The sequence below is a fragment of the Mesoplodon mirus genome (genome assembly GCF_964341445.2).
Source record: "Mesoplodon mirus genome assembly, chromosome: 17".
NCBI lineage: Eukaryota > Metazoa > Chordata > Mammalia > Artiodactyla > Ziphiidae > Mesoplodon > Mesoplodon mirus.
The window spans coordinates 53,725,178-53,742,353 of record NC_138993.1 but is presented as its reverse complement, the minus strand read 5'-3'; positions in this window follow the sequence as shown (position 1 = coordinate 53,742,353).

Sequence of the window (17,176 nt, the reverse complement as noted above, 5' to 3'; positions counted from 1 at the left end):
CTGGTTTCCTTTTTTATCTTTTTGAAGCAGCCAAGCAAGAAATCCTAATTTAACAACTGTATCCTTTAAAGAAGGCAAATTTTCAGTACTTCAGGTGCAAATTTTCAGTACATTAGGACTTCATGAACCAATGGTTCAGCTCCTTACAGAGGGGCATTAATTTTGTTTTTCTTTTGTAGTGGAGTCACTTATAAAAACCAGCAACAGATCAAGTGCAAGGGGTATGATTGGTCAGAATGCTTGATGAAAACTTGATAGAGGCGTTTCATTGGACAGAAATGTGGATCTGGCTTTTGTTACTCAATAGATAACTGAATCAATCTGTACTTAACTAGTTTACTGGAAAGAGGACTAAATCACAAGTCAGGAGATTTTGTTCCCAATTCTAGCCTCACTGAGTGGTGAGCAAATACACTCTCCAGAGCCAGACTGCCTGGCTTTGTATCCTGGCTCAGTCACCTACCAGCTGTATTACTTGTGCTAGTCACTTTCCCCTCTCTGAGCCCCAGCTCGCTCATCTTAAAATCAGGATAAAAATAATACTCATCTCATAATAGGGTTGTTATCATCTGGCATGTAGTAACCACTATATAGATGTTTGTTCAATAAAATAAATTATTCTGCTACTGACAGCAAAGATCAGATCTTAGCCTTTCAAAACTCAGGGTTTTTTGTTGGTAAAGGGAGATAATAACTAGTGCTTCTTACATCACAGTGGTCTCCAACAAGTAAATTATCTTATCTTTTGCCCCATCCTGCTTCCAGATACAGGAAATACAGGCATGGTGCAATGGCACTCTACATGGAATTTAAAGTGGTTGTAAACAAATTCTATCAGGAACTGCTTCAGACTGTGGACGGTTGAGTACTATTTTCCACTGAAGAGAGGTTTGTACCTGACTAAGAGAAAGAATTCATTAGAGGACCAAAGAAGTTTTACTCTCTAAATGCCCAGAAGATATATCCCTAACCACTTCTCTGTGGCAAATCAAGCAGTCGGGGATAATGATGAGTATTTCAAAGAGTCTCTTATAAAGACTAACATCAGATCAAGTGTGAGGATTTTGATTTGTGACTTTAGGCAGATTACATCTTCTTAAAAGAAAATTACTTTCTAATAAAAGAAATCATTAGTTTAGTTTTTTATTAATTACCTTTCATCACAATCCTCTGTTAGTAATCATTTGGACAGCAATGAAGAGTTTATTCTTCTTAGGAAATCTCCCATAAATAAGAAATAGACACATTTATTTTCCCTTCTAAACTCATCTTTTCTGCGAACCTCAAGTTCGAAAGAGTTCTTAAAACATCTTCCAATTCGATCCATTTGAAACTTAACACCCACAACAGGGTGAGTGCCCAGTGTATGGTCCCCGCTCTAGAAATGGCAAACCACTGATTCCTAGCCTGCTCTTATAACTATAAAAATCTCTCATAGCATTAACGGTTAAAAATTTCGCAAAACACAAAATGTAGAGATATACCTCACATTATACACAACAATATTTTCTATTGGATCAATGAGTACATTGCCTTTTATAAACCCATTAAATCATAGAAAACTAAAAGAGAAATTTATATTTATCAGATCTTTGGCGAGGTGATGACTTTTTAAGGTTAGAATATAATAGAAACAACAAAAGAAAATAATTAACAAATTTAACTACACAAAAACTAGAACTTTTTAGGGAACAACCAAAACTAAAATGATAAGGCAGACACTTAATTGACCAAAAATATGGATGAGTAATTAACATAAAAGGAAATATGAGTAAATAAATAAAATATTAAAGGTCTCACTGGTAACAAAAATATGCAATATTTTAAAACAATAAGATATTTTATGCCTAATAACAATTATTGCCTTTAAAATTATCTGCTAGCTTTTGCCTAATAATAATTATTAATTATGGCTTTTATTATTTATTTATTTATTTATTGACCACGCCATGCAGCATGCGGGATCTTAGTTCCAACCAGGCATCAAACCTGCACCCCCTGCATTGGGAGCACAGAGTTTTAACCACTGGACCACCAGGGAAGTGCCTAATTATTGCTTTTAAAATCAGGTAATGCAGGGTTGACAATATATACCCACACAGTGTTGCTGACAACATAAATTGTGCAATCTTTAGGAAAACAATTTGCCATTACAAAGTAAAAGAAATTGTATTCATTATTCTACTAAATAAACCCTCCTTATGGGAACTTTATTCTATGTAAAAATTCAAGAGAAAAAAAGACATCTATATTTATATACTCATAAGAGTATTATTTAAAATGGCAAAATATTAAAAACCACTTAGTGTCCAACCATTTATCCCCTCAAAAGAATACTTAAAAGACATTTTAAAAGATAAGTATGGAACGTATTAAGTTAGTCTTTGTCACTCTTCCAATCATTTTTTTAGCACGGCTTCCTAACATTCTGGAAACCCTCTCTGTTGAAACTCAGTGTTTATATGTCTCTTAAATTCCCTTCCCTCTCACTGAAGACCCACTCAGGTCTGTCCTGTGAAAATTCCTAATTCTTCAGGTCTGAGGTGTTACTGGGAAAGCAATCAGGTCCAATGTGCGGAAGGAATTTATTTCTGGAATCAAAATATTTTCCTCCTGCTGAAATCTCTATGTCAGCGATTAGTACCACTCAGTTATTCAAGCCACACTTGTAGGAGTTGTCTTTACTCTTCTACCTCCCTCATCTCCCTTATTCAGTTGGTCAAGATCTGCAGAAATGAACTAATCTCTCTTCTCTATCTGAACTATATTCAAATATCAGCAAAATAACATAAAAGGGAAGTCTGCAGAACAATCCATTTAGTATGAAAATAACACTATTCTAGAACTAAAAATAATTAGAAATAGAATATGCATGCTACAATATAATTTCCAACATTAAGTCCTGAAAAATAACCATGAATGAATACAATAAGACAAACAGATCGAAGCACTTAAGGAAAAGAACATAAATACTGATGATAAAGACATTCCAACATAAGGCTACCAGGGATTTCTGAAATAGAAAACCTAACTGTTGAATTCTCTGAGAGAAACCTGTTTAATCATTCCCATCTGAGAAAATTGAGAAAAAAATTAGGTCAGTGATAGAATCAAAATATCACTGTTATTTTGATAAAGGCTAAGCGTGTAGCTTAGTTGTGTAGCTAGATAGACCTGCTATCTGAATCGCAGTAGTTGGCATGCTGACCTTATCCATTAGGCAACGCTGAATAGGGGTAGACATCTCACCTGACAGGTAGGAGGACAGGGTGCCTAATCAGGGATAGCCTGACAACACAGAGGTGAATGTCTGCTTCCTAAAGACTGCTCACTCCCATGAGGAGGAAGGGTAGAGCTGACTTAATCATCCCTAATTTATTTTTCCAAAATTATCAGTGATATGCCACTCTAACTTCTCAGGACAGAGAGAGTAAAGGGGTGGACAGAGGCTATGAGATACACTAACTGAGCATACATTATAAGACGGCTAGTGCTCACTCTCAGTGGAAGGGGTCTCAAAATGTCTATCCAGTGGGATTTTTAGAATTATTCTCTTGTGTGTCTCCCAATCATCCCCTTTCTGAGTGGGAATGTTTACAGCAGTTACCCTATCCCGAAACCATCACTGAGTATTGGATGTGTAATGAAGAGAAAATCGACCACTTTAGTCTGAAAGTCTCTGGATCAAAAAGCACCATTTCTAAACCTGCTGTAGAGACTACAGCACATAACTAGACACCCTAGACTTTGCATTTGGTTTCCTTACTCTGTGGGGTTTTTTGGTTGTTTTCCTTGGGGTGAGAATAAATGTATTTTGCACAGAAAAAGAAGACTGAATCAAATATTGTGTTTCATAGAACAACTGTGGAAGATATTAAAGTGTGTTCTGCTTCCTCTCTCCTCCCAGGCAAAACAGACGATGGTATTTCCTTCTCCAGTGTGACTTACTTAAACCAGTAAGACGTGAATGGAAGTGCCATATGTTCCTTCCATGTGGTAGCGCTAAGGCCAGTATGTAATTCACCACATTCCCTTTTTACATTTGGTGATTATGCCTTGGTGATTATGGATGTGTTGAGATGGAATGCCTATCAGCCTACATCCCTGAAAGACTGTAATAAGCAGAGGCCCTCTAACCCATGTAGAACATCTAGCAAGTGAAAGAAATACTGTAAAGTTGTGTTGTGTTCTGTTGTGTTGTGTTGTTTGAAGAGCCCTGAGATTTGGAGTTGTGTGTTACTGCACCACAATCTAGTGTATCCAGATGTGTATGCTGCTTTCTTGCAACGATTAGGAAGTTACAGTGGAGTCAGTCCCAGTCACCTGGCCTCATTCAGGGTGCCTTTTTATCCTTTCGAGTACATTCAAAATCTCTTGATTTTTGTTCACTCGATTTGTTGAACTTAGTATCAATTCTATCTGGTGAGACACCCACAAATCCTTGTGACCAGGCATCTTCAGCCTTATACCTCAATGGGTATTTTCTTTGTTATGAAATGGCTTAGGCATTTTTTTTAAAAGCCACCTAATTAAGTTTTCATCTTGTCTCCACATTTAGCTGGAAAAATCATCCTTACCAGATTCCTAATATGAAGCAACTATTTATATTTCTTAAGACTGAGCCCTCAGGGTCCTAATAAAGAACAGCGCCATGAAATGTTCCAGGCCTCAAAAATGTGTTTCTTCCTCCAATGTCTTTTTCTCAATTATGCTTTTTCCCCTCTAATCCTCTAAGGAAGATTCAGCTGAATTTGTGTCAGTCTATCTAGCACTGACTACTGGGGCCTGAAACTAAGAATATAAACCCAAAATCTCAGCTGCCTTGCAATTCAAGAGAACCAATTCCAAGGGCAGAGGTATGGCCAAAAATACTTAAAAGGCCCCTAAAGAACCTCTTTTCTCTATCTTTGGAACTTTGCTTCTTGTATCAGTCAGTTATCACTGTGTAACAAATCATCCTAAAATGTAGAGGCTTAAGACAATATTATTTATTATGAAACTACATATCAGTTTAACTGTTTTGTTGAGTTGTGTTTAGCTGTTCTCATTTGGATTCCTCCATATGTCTGTGGTCAACTGAAAAAGTAGAGCAGCAGCCCGGTGGCCTAAGCTAGTATTATTGGGGTGACTCATTTCTGCTTCATGTGGTCTCTTATCCTTTAGCAAACTACACAGACTTGTTTTCATGACAATGGCAGGATTTCAAGAGAGGAAGTAGAATCACTCAAGTACATTTCCAAACCTCTGCTTGTATTGTGTCTGCTACTATCCCATTGGCTGAAGAAAGTCATGTGAGCAAGTGCAGAATCAGATAGGGAAAACACTATCAAAGGGCATAGATACAGACGGCACAGAAAATAGGGACCACTAGTGCAGTTAATATATCACACCTCAACCAATGTGCTTAGGAAAAGCTAAGTGCGTAAAAATCTGTATCAGTCTGCACTCTAAGACCATTTTTGAAACCTGCTCACAGGTTTGGTTCTGGCCCTCTAAGTGGTTGTTATTTGATGATGACAATTCACAGTCTATTTGCTAGGACCTATTCACCTTTGTCCAGGCCCACTCTGCCCGTGTGCTCTTGCCAAGAAACTCTGGTTCCCATAAGCCTACGGTCTCATAGCCCTGCACACACTTGACACCTAAGATGTCTCTGTACACTCTTGATAAGGAAGCAAATAGCCCATGGGTAGTTGTTTGGTTTTTTTGTTTTTGTTTTTGTTTTTAAGTCCTGAAGTGCTTCATGAATCTTAGAACTGTCACTTACCTGTGCATCAAGCCTCCATAAGTTACAGTTGAAGATTGTCATAGACTGAATGTTTGTGTCCCCCCAAAATTCATATGTTGAATCCCTACCCCTCAATGTAATGATATTAGGAGGAGGGGCTTTTGGGAGGTTATTCGGTTTAGACATGGTCATGAGGGTAGAGTGCTCATGATGGGATTAGTGTCCTTATAAGAAAAGGAAGAGATGCCAGAGCTTCCTCTCTCTGCATGTGAGGATACAGTGAGAAGGCAGACATCTACAAGCAAAGAATAAGGTCCATGCCACAAACTGAATCTGCCAGCATCTTGATCTTGGACTTCCCACCCTCCAGAACTGTGAGAAATAAACATCTGTTGTTTAAGGCCCCCAGTGTATGGTATTTTGTTATAGCAGCCTGAGCTGACTAATACACAGACCAAAGTCAAGTACCACGTACCTAAAACAGTAGAAATAGAAAGTTAGTACAATATAAACTTCTACAAAGTGCCAAGGTCAAAACAATCTACATACACATTAAAATCAAATGTCTAGGGCTTCCCTGGTGGCGCAGTGGTTAAGAATCCACCTGCCGGGGCTTCCCTGGTGGTGCAGTGGTTGAGGGTCCACCTGCTGATGCAGGGGACACGGGTTCGTGCCCTGGTCTGGGAAGATCCCACATGCCATGGAGCGGCTGGGCCCGTGAGCCAAAAAAAAAAAATCCACCTGCCAATGCCGGTGACATGGGTTCAAGCCCTGGTCCAGGAAGATCCCGCACGCCACGGAGCAACTAAGCCCATGAACCACAACTACTGATCCTGCACTCTAGAGCCTGTGAGTCACAACTACTGAACCCATGAGCCACAACTACTGAAGCCCGTGCACCTAGAGCCCGCGCTCTGCAACAAGAGAAGCCACTGCAATGAGAAGCCTGCGCACCGCAACGAAGAGTAGCCCCGCTCACAACTAGAGAAAGCCCGCATGCAACAACGAAGACCCAACGCAGCCAAAAATAAAGTAAATAAAATCAATAAAATTTTTTAAAAGATTATAAAAAAATCAAATGTCTAAAGCTATACCAAAATCTTCTTTGGGTGTAATTTTTATTGGCAAGTTCTATTCTCTGTTATATCTACCAATATTTCTAACCTATACACCAAATGCTAAGAATTTCAGAGGGCCTTGATAAATAGCACCCCTCTCTCCTGCTGAGATTATTACACAATTAAAAAAAAAAAGACATACCAGCCCTTAGGCAACCAAAATATCACCTTTATGATTGATAGAGGCAAAGCTAGAGGATGCAAGTTAGTGTGACAGCCAAATGTGCCTGCTAACTGAACCCTAGAATTAGGCAGACTAATTAATTCAGATACAGGCAGTACTGCTGAGAACTCTACTTTTTGTGATGGGAGGTGGGTGGTCTGATCCAGGAGGAATTACTGCATGGAAAGCAGAAGTTATCCTGCTTCCCGGTTCTTGCTTCCCTCAGACTTTTATTCCCCACAAGGAAAAGAGTGGAAACCAAGCCAATCAGGTTTAATTTATTTCATCCAAAGTGTACACCTCCAATGCATCACTGATTGCTCTCTGGGATAGATTAAGTTAAGGGGTGAAATTACACTAATCGAGTTACCTCTACATTGATGGATATATCAGAAATTGGTGATTTGTATTTCTCCCTAAAATCAATAAATGGAATAAAAAATATGCAAAAGAATGATAGAAAAAAATTCCCTGCATTAAAGGAAAAAATATGCCTATTAAAATGAAACACTATGAATTCCACTTTTACCCATGAAGAAATTCAATGACGGAGATATATATATATATATATATATATATATATATATATATATATATATATATATATATATATACATATATAGCCATTTCAACTAATGACAGTGGAGCAATTAGATGTCAATAAGTAAAAAAATAAAACTTGACCCAAACTTCATACTTTATAAAAAAATTTATTCAAAATGGATAGTGTACTGAAATTATAAAATTATAACAGTTAAAGTGCTATTACCAAAGGACAGGGCAATGATTGTTGAGGAACCTTAAAGAAAGTGTCCTCAGCTACTGACTGATTTGTAAGTATCTTTCTCAGTCAGAAGTATCAGTGCTGTCTGGCATTCACTGTTATTTATTCATGTATTCATTCATTCATTTATGTCACTCTTCTTGGAGGAGTTCAAAACACCAGAAAATGAAGTGTTTGTTCTTCTCCAGGCACTACCTCTGCTGATCTGTCATCACGTTAATCCTGCAGAGGAGGTTAACACAGAACCTCGGATGGGGTACCCTTGCGGTGCAGCAAGCACACTGCATTGGCTGAATTACGGCAAGAAAATAGGGAGACTGCTATGACTAGCTCCCCAGACACCTCTTCTGCGCTGAGCTTCACAGATAGGATTCCTTTGAATTTTTAAATTTTTTTCATTAAAATTCATTTTTTCATTTAAATTCATTTTTTTCTGTAAGGTATAGTTGATGTACAATATTATATGTTTCAGGTGTACAACAAAATGATTCACAATTTTTAAAGGTTATATTCCATTTATAGTTATTATAAAATATTGGCTATATTTCCTATGCTGTACAATATATCCCTGTAGCTTATTTATTTTATACATAGTAGTTTGTACCTCTTAATCCCGTACTCCTACCTTGCCCCTCCGCCTTTCCCTCTCCCCACTGGTAACTGCTAGTTGGTTCTCTACAGAACTCTGAATCTCTGGGGTTCTTGGTAATTCTGCTCTCACTTTAGTCATTCTTATCAGAAACAGCACAAAAACAGAAAAAAGAAAAAAGGCAATAGCAGTGGTGTTTTCACAACCATAAAAGGCTATCTGGTTGATGATGTTCTGACTCTTTGCCTACTTTCTATCACCCAACAACACAATATTTATTAAAACATACCAAAAGCCAAGTAGGCTGGTTGCTGGCCACAAAGTTAACTTAAAGAGCTGAAGTAGGAAGATTACAGAACAGGAGAGCTATGAGAATTACTTTCTGAGGAAAACTAAACAGCCAGGAAAGCAGTGGAGCATTTGTAACCCTGTTTGAAATCAGTGCAAATGTGGGAGCTGCTCCAATATATCTGGCACACATTCCCTTCCCATGTTACCAAATCAGAAGCAATATTAGCAGTGGTTTACCAATATCAAAAATCAACATTAGATATGAGCAATGATATACTAATAATTAGATTTAGAAACCGCTGTGTTGATTTTTATCATTAATGACTGCATATTCTATTTCCTATAAGTCACTTTCATTCAAGTTCTTAAAGTCTGTTTTAGTTTTTAAAAGTAAGTTAAAGATTTTCACTTATATATTCATTGTTTTCTATGTCATCTCTTGATGAGCCAGATTTGACTCTTTCATACAAAGAAATCCTAGATCCTTCTGCCTGGCTTTCAACAGAAGGTCCCAGTAGCAGCAGCAAAGGGAATTGGTGACCTTGTAGGAAGTCTGTCCCTCCGGTCCCTTGATAAGCACTACTGGCCTTTGCTCACTCTCAGGCAAAGTCCTATGCTGATGATGTTTCAAGCCTGCTTTCACTGCTGGTTCATCTTATAGAAAAATTCAGCCACTGTCAACAAGTGGATTTAACATTTTCAAGAAGATTTGCAATTTTAAAAAACTCTTTTTTTTTTACTGTTTTTACAGCTTAAAAAAAACTACAATTTGCATATTACCTCTTACACAAATTCTTTCTTGCTTTATCTGATTGCATTCATGACAATGTAACAATCTTCCATACATGAAGATAACTACTTTGGATTTATAGCTACTTTATATATTGTATATTTATATATTATATATGTGAGGTAGGTATTTTTACCCCTTTTTTGGAGGTAAGGAAAAAGGTGCATTTATATGCTCAAAGAACTCCTAGCTAGTAAGTGGAAGAAGGAAAACTTGGACTCGGGTTTTCTGAGCAAGTCCACCAAGCTTTGCACCTCTACTCAAAAAATAATAATAACCACTTACATTTTCATGACACTGGGAAATAGTGAAAGCACTTTGCACACATGATCTCATCTGATCCCAGAAGTATGCTACGAAGTACGCAGAACCAAGTATTGAGTCTGCATTTTATAGATGTAAAAACCAAGGCCCTGAGGGTGGATGTAGGGGGTAAAATGATTTATCTAAGTAAGATCAAACAATTTTCAAGTGGCAAACTCAGAGCTAGAAGCCAGGCAGTGAGACTCTTACTCAATCATTCTCCAGTTCCACTGGATCAGCTTGTGTGTTAGCCTCTTATTCAAACTCTTCTCAGTTGATCTCATTAAATTTGTGATAAACAGTTTGGCCTCCATGCATGAAGAAAACTGGACTACTTTGGATTTTATGAGGATTGGGGGATATTTTTATAGGGAGAAAACTTCTTTTGAAGAGTTCTGCTCAATAGGACTTTTTTTTTTTTTTTTTGCGGTACGCGGGCCTCTCACTGTTGTGGCCTCTCCCGTTGCGGAGCACAGGCTCTGGATGCGCAGGGTCAGCGCCCATGGCTCATGGGCCCAGTCGCTCCATGGCATGTGGGATCTTCCCGGACCAGGTCACGAACCCGTGTCCCCTGCATCGGCAGGCGGGCTCTCAACCACTGTGCCACCAGGGAAGCCCAATAGGACTTTTTTTTAAAGTGATGAATCCTGATGATAGTGATGATGATGATGGAGATAAAAATAACTGTCAATTATTGCCAATGTGTTTGTGTGATTCTGTTTAGCTTTCCAATCATGGAAATTTATGCCCAACCTGTTTAAATACCGTTAGTGTGAAGTTTTGTTTTGTTTTGTCTCGCAAAATTGATGATTGCATTGTGAGCGTTATGAATTAACATTAAAGAGATGTCTTTAAATAACTCAAGCTTTTATTTTAAAAATTAATTATTTGGAAAAATTATCATAAACTACTTTGCAGGCATAGGAAAACTCTGTTAACTGGTTTAAATGAGCTAAGATTGGGAATTCCCTGGCAGTCCAGGGGGTAGGACTTGGCGCTTTCACTGCTGGGGCCCAGGTTTGATCCCTGGTTGGGGAACTAAGGTCCAGCAAGATGCGTGATATGGCCAAAAAAAAAAAAAAAAAAAAAGAGCTAGGATCATTCCATATATATACTCATCTCCTTTTGACATAGAGAGGTGATATAACACTTATTTTATGTTTTTTTGAAGTATAGTTGATTTACAATGTTGTGTTAGCTTCCAGTGTACAGCAAAGTGATTCAGTTTTATATATATATTCTTTTTCATATTGTTTTCCATTATAGTTTATTACAGGATATTGAATATAGTTTCCTGTGCTATGCAGTAGGACCTTGTTGTTTGTCTATTTTGTATACAGTAGTTTGTATCTGCTAGTCCCAAACTTCTAATTTCTAACCCCCCACCACTCTCTTTCCTGTTTGGTAACCATAAGTTTCTTTTCTATGTTTGTGAGTCTGTTTCTGTTTTGTAAATAAATTCACTTATATCATATTTTAGAGTCCATATATAAGTGACATCATATGATATTTGTCATTCTCTGACTTACTTCACTTGGTATGATAATCTCCGGTTCCATCCATGTTGCTGCAAATGGCATTATTTCATTTTTTATGGCTGAGTAATATTCCATTGTATATATATACCACATCTTCTATATTCATTCATCTGTTGGTGGACACTTGGGTTGCTTCTATATCTTGGCTATTGTAAATAGTGCTGCTATGAACTTTGGGATGCATGTATCTTTTCAAATTAGTGTTTTCATATTTTCTGAATAGACGCCCAGGAGTGGGAATCCTGGATCCTATGGCAACTCTATTCTTAGTTTTTTGAGGAACATCTTAACTGTTCTCCATAGTGGCTGCACCAACTTACATTCTCACCAATGGTGTAAGAGGGTTCCTTTTTCTCCACACCCTCTCCAGCATTTATTATTTGTAAGCTTTTTAATGATGGCCATTCTAACCAGTGTGAGATGATACCTCATTGTAGTTTTGATTTGCATGTCTCTAATAATTAGCAATGTTGAGCATCTTTTCATGTGCCTATTGGCCATCTGTATGTCTTCTTTGGAGAAATGTCTATTAAGTCTTCTGCTCATTTTTTGATTGGGTTCTTTCTTGTTGCTGTTGAGTTGTATGAGCTATTTGTATATTTTGGAAATTAAGCCCTTGTCAGTCTCATTGCTTGCAAATATTTTCTCCCAGTCCATAGGTTGCTTTTTCATTTTGTTTATGGTTTCTTTTGCTGTGCAAAATCTTATAAGTTTGATTAGGTCCTATTTGTTTATTTTTGTATATAACAGTTATTTTTAAATAGAACTGTTAAAGATGGGGTCAAAACAGCTTCCTCCAATTAATTTTCCACTATAACAAAAAAATTGTGTACTTCAGCTCCATGTAGTATCACATGGATATCTAGACATCTTTGAAATTTGCTTGACTTAGTAGGAAGAGTTCAGATAGCTTGCCTTTGTTGAATAAAAATACAACTGTGATTCAGAAGGTTTAAAAAGTTCTCTCCAGGGCTTCCCTGGTGGTCCACTGGTTAAAACTCTGTGTTCCCAATGCGGGGGGCATGGGTTCAATCCCCGGTTAGGAACTAAGATCCCACATGCCACATGGTGTGGCCTAAAAAATAATTTAAAAAATTAAAAATTCTCTCCAAATATTAATATCAGTGAATATGAGGACATTTACAGAAAGATAATGAGGGGATAGCATTCATCTCTTTTGTTAGAAGATAAGCTTTATTCCCTGCCAAAATGAATTCCTATTTCTCCCCAAAATGGTGTGTGTGTGTGTGTGTGTGTGTGTGTATGAAAATATTTTGCCAACTACTGGGCACTAGTCACATATCAATATAAATTTTTTTATCGTTACCCCATTAAGGAGTTAAAAGTATATGTTTGCTTCCCTTTAGCATTTAGTGTCTGATTACTAGGTAATAGAGCTTCACGGTTAATAAAGGTGAAATCACCAATGAAATTTTTTTAAGAAAAAGAAAAAAATCCAGCTATGTCAAAGTTCTGAGAGTTCCATGTTGTGCAACAAAGCCACTGGCTTTGAAACAGTGCCACGACTCCAGCACCTTGTGCCAGATACTACATTTACTCAGGGTCATTTGGGCAAAAGTAATGAAAAATATTAAAGTAATGTTTACATAGCAGATATGCAATATCAATCATGTTATGTACATTGATGATAAGAGTAAGGATTGGGTTGTTTGAACGAAAAGTGACATTTTCTCTGAAGTAGTGGAAAATTACCAGCAGACAGTGTGTTTGAGTTCTCTCCTTAACTTTATTTCTTTATTCTTTCTTCATGCAGCTGCACTGTAAAGCATTGTGAGAGCAAAAAAAAAAGGTATCACCAGACATGTTTTCTAGAAGTGATCTGAGAGTCAAAGAAACATGCTGATGAACTATAAATTATACATTGTCCAGTTTGTTATTTCTATGATGACATAAATGGGCAAAGTGTGGGAGCAATAATTATGCTCAGAAAATGCTTATTAATTGCCCTCAAGAAGAAGACCACAATCCAGCTCCTACCTCTCCCAACCTCACTCTGATAACAAATTCTAAAGGCTTACAATGCAAGCGAACATCCCGCAGTTCTGCTTAGCAATATAGCGTTAAGTCCTAGATCCACCAATAGGTTTAAGTTGAGAGTTGTCTTGTGGCCCCAAATGTGGTTTTCTTTGAAACCCACTGAGCTGTAGCTGTTCCTCAAACCCAAGCAATGCTTGCTCCATCCTAGTGACTAGTTTTGCTGTTTATTCAGTAATCACATAGTTGGGTCCTTAATTCCATACCCAACTCTTGTATCTGCTAACAGCAAGCACTAGCCCTTGATACCTTATTTCCTATTCCCAAACTGAATAACATTCCCTAAAATAAAGGGCTCTAAATGTTTATTAATCCCCAGTCCAACCCACAAAAGCCTAAGTAATACATGGCACACCTAAAATCAGTATTCCAACTACTTCCAACTACCTACTTTGCCATTTCCTTTCCCTTTGAGAAATGTATTGAATCCCACTAGAGGAGCCAGAGAAGAATGTCTTCCCTTGATAGTAACAGAAGCTTTTACCTATTTTTGAAGAGAGAGAAGTAGAACTAAACTTATTGCCTACACTGTTGCCCCAGGCACTTCACACAGGTTATCTCATTTAATCCCCAAGCAGATGTTACACAGATTTTACAAATGGGGAAGTAGAGGCCCAGAGAGCCCAAAGTGAAAAAGGAGTAAGTGATCAAATCAGGATTCATACTGTTAGAGGTCTAATTTCATAGACCATGCTCCTTCCAAGAATACCATTCTGCCTTTCAAAAGAAAAGTCCAGGCCTAGGTCAACTACTGCTCAGGTGATCTAAATGAGGAACAAAGAGAAATTATTCCTGTTATGGGCTGAATTCTGTTCCCCCAAATTCACGTGTTGAAGCCCTAAACCCAGTACCTCAGAATGTGGCTGTATTTGGAGACAGGGCCTTTAAAGAGGTCATTAAGTTGAAATGAGGTAATTCCCCATTAGGGTGGGCCCTAATCCAATATGACTAGAGTCCTTATAAGAAGAGATTAGGACACACAGAGAGACACCAGGGACACGCATGCACCCGAGTGTACACACACGGAAGAAAGATCATGTGAAACTACAGCAAGAAGGTGGCCATCTTCAAACCAAAGAGAGAGGCCTCAGAGGAAATCAACCTTGTCAACACCTTGATCTTGGACTTTCAGCCTCCAGAAATGTGAGAAAAAAAATTCTGTTGTATAAGAGAACAGTCTAGTCTATGGTGTTTTGCTATAGCAGAACTAGCAAACTAATTCAACTCCCATGATAGGGAGTGCTGGATCTCCTACCCATTCATGTAGGATGAGTTATCTTGAGGCCACTGTTGAATAATGTGGTTCATCTTTTCTAGGCTTGAGGTCTGATTTCTATAGAGCTTTCTATATAACCAAATCAGTCTAATTTCTATTAGGTCTTCAATTATTTTCTTTAGACACAGGAAACCACCTCAATGCATGGGATTGGAGACAGAGATATAAAGTAAACATGACAGATGTGTACAATATACCTGTTGTGATTGGTACCCTCCTGGTCTGGGAGAACTCAGCTTCCCACTCCAAAAGTGGGGGTGTGGTAGGTTTTATAGAGATTAAGCTCTATAAAAACTCAGGATCAACAAGATTTGATAAGCTTCTAGATCGGTAGACATATGAAGGTGGTAGGAAGGTGACACACCCTAAGAGGGCATGGAAGCTCCACACCCCATGCCCCATACATGGGGCATGTATATGCATCTATGCATCCCTCCCATCTGGTGGTTCTGAGTTGTATCCTTTTATAATAAATCAGCAAGTGTAAGGAAACACTTCCCTGGGTTCTGTGAACCATTCTAGCAAGTTACCAAACCTGAGGAGGGGGTCATGGAAACCCTGGTTGGTCAGAAGTACAGGTGGCAATCTGGATGTAGCGGTTGACATCTGAGGTGGGGGCAGTCTTGTGGGACTGAGCCCTTGACTTGTGGGATCTGATGCTATCTCCAGGTAGATAGTGTCGGAATTGAGTTAAATTTCTAGGAGACTCAGTCAATGTCCACTGAGAATTGCAGAATTACTTGGTGTGGGAAAATTCCACACCTCTGGTGTCAGAGAATTATTGAGAGTAGAAGAGGAAAATTAAGTTTTCTCCTACACTACCCTTAAAAAACCCAAAACTTCGGGCTGGCCTCAGAACCTCGTTGGCCTCCCACTGTCCTCTAGAAAGTGGATGACCTACAGCTGGGCAAGGTCCCCGGCATTCTTCCAGGATACACTCATCCTCTCGAAGAGGAGGGTCTATCCAAGGGCAGGGGAAAGTACCAGGGGGCCTGCTACAGGCTGCGTCTTCCACAACGTTGAGCCTCACAACGTCCAGCCTCAGAAACTCACATTCTTCTGCTTGATCTGTGTGCTTTGTTTAATAGTTAAGATGTAGGATGAAATATTTAATAAGTACCCCAAGACTCACCACCTTCTTCTACATTACCTATCTTGATATGCCTGGTGACTTTAAATTAGCACACTGGCTTTTTATTTTCTCTAGTGCACACAGAAGTTGACCTGGAAAACCATTTATCCTTTATCCTTCCATTCCAATCCACTGGGGTGGTGAAAGAATGATGCTGGAGTTATTATTGTATGTTTAAAATTTGTTTCCAAAAGGTAGATAGGGCAAATTGATATTTAGATATTGAAGAAAGTATAAACCCCGGTCCCCTCCCCAGCCATTTGTGATGGGGGCAAGAGTTGACTTGTAAGCACGCTTGCCGGGATTTGCAGGGCTTCGCCCTGCCAAGCACAAGTGTGTTGCTTTCTGTCCTCCCCTGGCCTGGGGCACTTATCCTAAGTGTGAGCATGTACTGGAGCCAGTGGGAGAGGCAGAGAGGGCAGGAGGGGGATGAGAAACAGAGGTCAGAGAGGAAAATCAGCCCTCACTGCAATCAGCAGCTTATTCTCCCTAGCCAAGGGAAGAGCTTGGTCATGCGCCATTTTCCTGGTCCCTGGACAAGCTCAATGGAAATGCCAGGGCAGCCAAGAAATGCTTTCATTCATGATCAAGACTGGAAAGATGACTCAGCCTCTAAGAGAAATGCTTTTCACCAGACTCAGAGGGAAACTGTCCACTTGCCTGATATCACAAATACATGGGCATCAACTTTGCTGCACTAGAACTCAAGCCTTTATTACAAATGATCAGTATCATATTTTTCAGAAAAGCATGTTGCTTTATTAAAAATCAGCCCCACCCATCATTCTTATTTTTCCTCCATAACACTAGGGAATGAACTAAATCCTCTTGAGGCCCTCAGCTCAGGAAGGTATCTCTAGGCTAGTGAAGGAGACTCTCCCCACCCTCCTTTCTCTCCTTTGGCCCCTGGCCAAGGCTGCTGGCAGGAGCTGTGCAGTTACACCACCTGAGAAGCCATAGGAATATTCCCTTCAGGGCAGCTGAGCTGTGGCCAGTGCTGCAGGGCAGAGCAGCTGTCCCTGACAGGCCCCCCTGAGCAGTCCCAGACATTCCATCTCTCTGGGAAGTGAAGCCAAGAACGTTTGGGGGGCCTGGTAAGGTGATTCAGAGAACAAAGTTAGGTACATAGTTCTCCTCCAGGGAAGTCTGAAGAGGAATCTGAGGAAGAGAGAGAGAATCTCACTGGGTATTTATCCAATAATAGGAGAAAATGTGTTCCTACTGTGATTCTAAAAAAAAACAGAGTTCTTTAGAAAAATCTCATTTGCAAATGTGTATTCTTATTTCCTCTCACACAACAGAGGACAGAAAAAAATGTTGTGACATGACATCTCCCAAGTCATGGAACATCTGAAACTCGGGATTAAAAGAGTTGGGGGGAGTGGGGAGGAGAGATGGTCTTCTGTAAC